At 46.7% G+C, this 7,321-nt stretch overlaps 1 pseudogene; it reads left to right on the plus strand.

Moving 5' to 3' along the window:
- Positions 1 to 1,973: 1,973 nt before the first annotated feature.
- On the plus strand, positions 1,974 to 3,255 carry LOC124232914 (kinesin-like protein KIF3C; annotated as a pseudogene).
- The last annotated feature ends 4,066 nt before the right edge of the window (positions 3,256 to 7,321 follow it).

Consider the following 7,321-nt stretch of genomic DNA (forward strand, 5'->3'; position numbering starts at 1 on the left):
GTGTTATTCTATGAATCCTTTTTCTAAATATTTATATACTTTGAAGTGTTTCATATAATTTTCTAATTTTAAACATCTATAATCTTGGTATATGTCTTTCCACTGTTGGACATTTAAAAAATTGTATCTGCATTAATATTAGAGAATATCTGATTTTAAGCTTAGTGCATAACTCATAATTTTTGTTTCCCTATCTTTTTCAGGCTATACAATTTCAGGTTACAATATATACACATATTGGTGATATGTACATATCTATATATATAAAAAGGTAGTCTTTATAAGGATTTAACTCACATAGCTATAGAGACTGAGAAATCTCAAAATCTGCAGTCGCAAGCTGGAGATCCAGGAGAGCAGAAGCTGTACCTCCTAGTCTGAAATCAAAGGGAGGAAAAGATCAATGTCCCAGCTCAAAGACACGCAAATTATTCTTTGTGCCACCTTTTGGTTCTATTTAGGCCTTCAATGGATTGGATGAGGCCCACCTACATTAAGGAGGGCAATCTGTTTTACTCAGTCTAATGATTCAAATGTTAAACTCATCCAGATACACCAAAAATAATGTTCAACCAAATATCTGGGCACCCAGTGGCCCAGTGAAACTGGCACACAAAATTAACCACCACACTTGGATTCGTGAATATTGAAAAATGATTTGACTATGTGGCCAGGAGCATGGAAGGAACAAAATTAGAATATTGAATTCAAGGAGATCTGGGGAAGAAGCATGTAACTGAACCAATAAGAGTTGGTATAAAGTGTGAGGATCTTCATCTCACATATTAATGTCCACCAGAGAACATTCTGTACAGAAAAGATATGATGGGGCAATCCAAGACAACACACTGAAAATTACTTCAAAAAGAGGAGACTCTTTAAGGTAGTATAAAAGGTAGTATAAAGTATATTAATATTAGAAATCAACAACTTTCATTTATACAAACAATGGGTAGAAGACAGCAAAAGAAAACTCAAATTAATCCAGCAACAAGAAATTAAAATATCTATGGATAAACCCAAAAAGAAATGCGCAATGTTTTTAAAAGTAAAACTTTAAAGCACTCATAAAGGACTCACAATAATTGAACAAATTGGAAAGTTACTGCATTTTTTGGATGTTATCATTTATGTAATTATTGGCACCAATTCTTTAGCTTTCATTGCATCCCTATCCATGTCATGGTCTCATCACAAGGGTAAGGCTCTTCTCTACTCCTTTGATATTGTGATTGGCCTAGTGATTTACTTTGACCACCTATCTCCCTACCCTTCTTACCGACACTATGATAAGAACATACTCTGGCTAGATATCAGCTCAAGGAGAATGAGCTTTTTCTTTTTTTACAGAGCAACAGCCCTCCTGGAAAAGATTGAGTCCCAGAGGAGCATAATATTATCAGATTACTAATAATTAAGTCCAACAAGAAAGCCATGTTTCAAAAAAAATTGTGAATGTGTCTTTTGGCACCAAACTGGATGTCCTCAGACACATAAAGACCTACAAAGTTTCAGAGAGGACTGTATGAGCAAAGCACTGTTAATATAGACCAAAACAAAGCTGGTCTTGGGCCCCAAAAATCAACTAGGAGGAAGGAGGCTGGAGACGTTGGCAGCCACCAAAAAGGATATAGGTTCCAACACATTCTTTAGAAGTGGCCAAGTAAGATAATAGAAAAGGAAGATTTCTCTATGACGTGAAGCCAAGAGCCTTGGAAAACAATGGATCTAGGAAACAATCCCAGGAATTAGAATTGAATGCCTAAGCAAGTAATATGCACTACCCAAGAGTTTGGGTACCTGGTAACATTTGCCTAGAGTTCCAAAATTGATATAGATTAGTGACTGCTATAAGTCTCTGACTGTTCTTTTTTAAAATGAGAGTGTGTATTGTGTGTGTATCCTTTCCCGATACAACCATTTTATATAGGGTATGTGTAGTACAGATAATGTGTTTTTTAGTTCATAGGTCTATGGACCAAGAGATCATCCACCTGAAGGTCCAGCTGGAGTAAAAGGGGATGCTGGGGAAGCAGCTCCAGAGGAAGAGCAGCAGCAGAAAGAAGACCATGTCAGCCCCAGTGGGGTACCATGAGGGGCCAGTGATTAAGGCCTGAGTGGCCAAAGAGAAGGATGACAACAAGAGCCACTGCCTGCCCCAGCCTATCCTAAGACAGCTTTGGATAAGAACATGGAGAATTACCTTCAGGAGTAGAAGGACTGACTGGAGGAGGAGATGGCTAGCATCCAGGATAGCTACAGCCTGGTGAGTGAGAGGGAGAAGTTGCTGGAGGAGGAGAAGATGCTAGAAGACCTGCAGCAGGAGCAGCAGGCCACAGAGCTGCTTGCAGCCAAGTACAAGGCCACAGAGAGCAAGCTACTCATCAGGGCCAGGAACATCATGGATCACACCAACAAGTGACAGAAGATGTATGAATTGAAAAGTCAGGAGACTGCCAAGCAGAAATGCTGTGAGCAGGAAATGCAGCAGGAGATGATGCTCTGAGATGAGGAGACCATGTAGCTCTGGGCCACCAATGCATCCAGGCAGCAGAGGTGGAAGTCAAAACCAAGAAACTCAAGAAGTTCTATACCAAGCTGCAGAAGGTGAAGGTGGAGATCCAGAACCAGCATGATGAGTACATCCACATGCGGCATGACTTGGAGAAGGCACAGAATGAGCAGACCTGGGAATTCAAGCTCAAGTATCAAGAACTTCATCCCTCGTGAGAAGAACAAGATCATGAACTGGATTTCCAAGACTATAAGGAAGAGAAGTGGAAGTTCTAGCCACTTTTGCCAGCTGGAGTCAATAACAGGCAAATGAAGACGCAGCCCACGCCTACAATGGGCTACCTATCAGGCCTATCAGACAGTAAGCTTGGGTTGCCATGTTGCCATGGCAATGGAGTCCCACCCCCAGCACAGTGCTGAAAATATAATGTTTTTTGGAGTTGAATGTGTCCCCTCCAGCTGTTTGAGATGGCATTCTCTCATGACCAAGAACAAGACCCCCATGCATTATACATGGAGAGGCTCATGCGGCTGGACATCTTTCTGGAATAACCTTCCATGTCTAAAGACTGCAAGTCCAGATCCTGGTGCCAGAATCCTCAGTGGCCTCCATCCTCCACCACACATGCCTCACTGGCCTCCAGAGGGCTATACTATGAGTATACTCCTGGGATGGGACAGCCAACCCTGGAACATCTCATCATCTGCTCAGTGTCTGCATGTGTGTGTGCATATGTGTGAGGGGGTGAGAATCTGGCAGACCACGCCTATTCCTGCTCTTCTTAGCCTTCTTTACTTAATTGTTATTTATTCATGGAGCTCAGTGAGTGTGGAGAGACGCCCTTGCCTGAGTTGTCTGGGACTGCCACGGTCTCTGCATAGCCTCCTTTTCTTCTGACTTTAGATCACCCCCAGTCAGATGTCAAGCTCCTCCCCTGTCAATGCTCCCAGAAGGGGAAAGGGCCAATGCCCGTGAAAGAGTACTTTTCCTACCTGGCTCACTCCATAAGCTCCATCTTCTATGCTGATGATGAACATTTCCTAAGCACTTTCGGGGACCAGAAAAATGCTAGATGTCCACTGAGGATGAAAGGTATCCTGACAGTATTGGGCCTGTGCTCCCAGCAGAGAGAGCCCCACTTTCCACTTTCTGGGCCTTAGACAATCTCTTTCGGCTTCTTGGGCTCCTTTTCAAGGACTTAAATGATCTCATCCTCACAGTCCATGCTCTTCAGCTTTGGAAATAACTCATGGCTTCCCAAACTCTGCTTCCTGCCCACCTTCCCAACCCTTGGATGGAAGTTTCGACCAACCAATCCTGCCTCCTTGGGACCTGCAGGAAATGGAACAGTAATGGAGATGACATGGACAGTCATCAAGGGAAGTCCTTTCTCCTGGTTGCTTTGTTTCTATCCTATCTGAGAAGTAAATTCAGTCAACAAGCGATCAAACCAAGTCTCCATTTTTGAGATGCCTCTCCTTCCTGCTTTGATTATTTTCCCTGCAGCTGCCTGGATCCCAGTTCATAATGTGAGGAATCTATGTCATTCTACTCCATGGGTAAACATAGGTATCCTGTCTGTTGCTTTTCCACCTCATTTAGCACAGGAGATGGAGACCCAGACAGAATGTGCCGACTTTGCCTATTACCCCTGTTTCTGAATCACATTTGTTGGGGACTATTTTGTTGAAAACTGACCCTTTCTTCATCATTGTGAAAATTGGTCCCTAGGGAAGTACTCTGCAACTTCCTATGTGATACCCCATGACATGTCCAGGTATCTCACTTGATAACTACGTTTCTACCCCCTCCCCAAAAAGGGCGGGTAGACAGGAACAGAACTAGAGGGGGCGTCCAAAGGCTGCACTCCCCGGCTTGAGGACACAGTTTCCCACTTGATGCTGATATGGGAGTGGGTGGTGACTGTGAAGGCAACATCCACGTGGTATTATACCGTATAATATACTAGCGAGAGGTTCCGGTGTGCCTTCTGCAGGGACACAGAGTAGCGGGTGTCTCTGTGTGGGGCACTTACCTCGAACAGGTCAAGGGTTGGGAGGGTGTGGCCTGGGCTTGTCACGTCTGAAGGCAGATGGTGCAATGGTCAGCCCAACCCGAGCTGACCTCTTTGCTTCCAGTGCTCCGAGAGGCCCAGAGAGAGGCTCCTGGAGGCAGGGAGAGGGAAACAAGGCAGGGCGCCCCGGAGAGGGGCGCCTCTGCGGTCTCCCCAGTGGAACACTCCTTTTGCGGGTCATGGCTTAAGGCATTCCTCTGAGGTGGCCTGTCTTTCAGCTTCCTCTGCCTTCTGAGCCCCCACGGGTGCAAAGGCTGGAGGCTGGAGGATAGGCGGGTGGGCAGCAAGAGGGAGACGCAGGGCCCCCTGCTTAGGAACCTGCTCTGGAAGCACCAATGTCAGGGACCACGTCTGCTGCAAACTGACGGATCAACCGACTGGCAGGCGGGAGACTGAGCTTCGCCTTCATGGATGGCCTGCTTTGTCCCGAGTGTGTTTCCGAACCTATGAGACAACTCCAGAGTGCAAATCAAGGTACAGAGGAACTCGACAGGGAGGGAGTATCCTCGTTTACATTGCGGACACGTCTATTGTGCAATTCGAGTATGGTGTTTTTTGAAAATTTTTTTTGCAAATTTACTTTGACATCTGAGGTGAAAAAAATGTTTCTTTTGTTGTTCTTGACGTCATAAAATTTTCTCTTCTTTCTTATTGCAGATGGAAAAGACACGGAATCACGAGAAGAGGCGAGAGCATCCGCTCAAGGACGTCGGAAGAGAGGAGGGTCCTCAGGCTGGGGGCCAGGAGGACAGATGGCGGAGGCCACTGAGCTCACGGGAGAGACTTCTGGAGGCTGGGCTCCTGCGGGAACCCGCACCAGCGACCAGGCGGCCCCGCGGAGGGAGCGCTCGCAGGGAGCGGATCGGAATGAGGGCCGGGCTGCGGGCGTCTTCGCGGGCTCCAGCTCCCCCACTGCAGCGTGGAGCGGGGACACTGGCTCGGCGGCGCGAGCTGCCTCCAACGCGCGCTGCGCAGGAAGCCGCCTGGCGGCCGCTCCCGGACAGCACGTACGCGTGTGGCAGTGCCGCGCCGGCTCTCGGAGCGTGGAAACGCCGTGTCCCAGGCCCGCCTGCTGCCGCGGAGGTCCTGTCGCTTGTGTGAGTCCCAGGCACGCCCTGAGGGGCGAGGATTTCCTGTCAACTTCCTCCCGGGCAGCTAGTGGCACTTGTGCTTTCTCCGCAGAAACTCACGGTCGGCGCGACGTCGGCTCGCGGGTCTCTTTGTCTGAGGCAGCTCCTGCTCCGCCTTGCTCTGTGCCTTCGCGCCTTCGTCACCTGGGGAGGCAGGCTCTGGGCTGCGGGGTGGCGGCAAGGAGTGCCCTGCTCCAAGCCGGGGAGCTCTGCTGTGCTCAGCCTGGACAGGTGCAGGGCCTTGCTTGTTGAGGTCTGTTAGGGTCCCTGCCATCAAGAAAAGGGAGGCCCTGCCCTTGCCATCGCGGCAAACAAAACCCAGATCAAAACGAACAAACAACCCACCATCTGGGAGAAAATATTTGCAAATCATGTATCTTATAAGGGGTTAATCTCCGTGATATATAAAGACCTAACCCGACTGAACTAGAAAAAAATAAACGACCTAATCAAAAAATGGGCAGAGGATATGAACAGACGTTTTTCCAAAGATATAGAGATGGTCAATAGGCACATGAAACAATGCTCAACGTCAGTAATCATGAGGGAGATGCAAATCAGAACTACGCTAAGATATCACCTTACACCCGTTAGAATGTCTAAAACCATCAAGACAAAAAATAACAAATCTTGGAGAGGCTGTGGAGAAAAGGGAGCCCTCATCCACTGCTGGTGGGAATGCAAACTGGTGCAGCTGCTTTGGAAAACAGTATAGAGATTTCTCAAAAAATTAAAAATAGAATTACCATAAGATCCAGTTGTCCCATTGCTGGGTGTTTATCTGAAGAACTTGAAATCAATAACACAAAGAAACTTATGCACCCCTGTGTTCAATGCAGCATGATTTCCAATAGCCAAGACTGGAAGCAACCCAACAGCCCAGAGACTGATGATTGGATAAAGATGTGGTATATATATACAATGGAATACTACTCAGCCACAAAAAAGACATAATCGTCCCATTCACAGCCACATGGATGGACCTTGAGGTCAACATGTTAAGTGAAATAAGCCAGACAGAGAAAGACAAATACCTTATGATTTCACTCCTATGTGGGATATAAACGAACTTACGGACAAAGAGAGCAATTTAGTGGTTATTGAGGGAAATGGGGAGGGGTGGGCACAAGGGGTGCAGGGGCACATTTATATGGTGTTTGACAAATGTTAGTGTACAACTGAAATTTCACAATGTTATAAACTTTTACACCACAATAAAAATTAAAAAAAAAAAAAATCATGGGCGTCTTTGGCAGTATCCTGCAGGGCTGGGGAGTCTGGGTGCACAACTCACATGCTCTCCCTTTCCCCAGTGTGAGGAATCATGGGCCAGGATGGTCTCTTTTGGAGCTAATCCGTGCTGCCATAGGGGAAGGGTTACAAGAGTAAAGTCAAACTCTTCCTCTTACCCTGTCCAGTCTGTCCAAACTTGTATTTTTTTTTCCCTCCAGCAGTGTGTTGGAACTACTCTACTGGAGTCCTGGACTTTCACAAAGGCTCTCTCGGCTGTTGGTTATTGTCAAATTTCACGTTCTCCAGGGACTCCCAGACCACGTTGACAGGGCCTGAAACCAGTTCATGGGTCACTGCAGGGTCGACAGC

The sequence above is a fragment of the Equus quagga genome, unplaced genomic scaffold, assembly GCF_021613505.1.
Source record: "Equus quagga isolate Etosha38 unplaced genomic scaffold, UCLA_HA_Equagga_1.0 146_RagTag, whole genome shotgun sequence".
Taxonomy (NCBI): domain Eukaryota; kingdom Metazoa; phylum Chordata; class Mammalia; order Perissodactyla; family Equidae; genus Equus; species Equus quagga.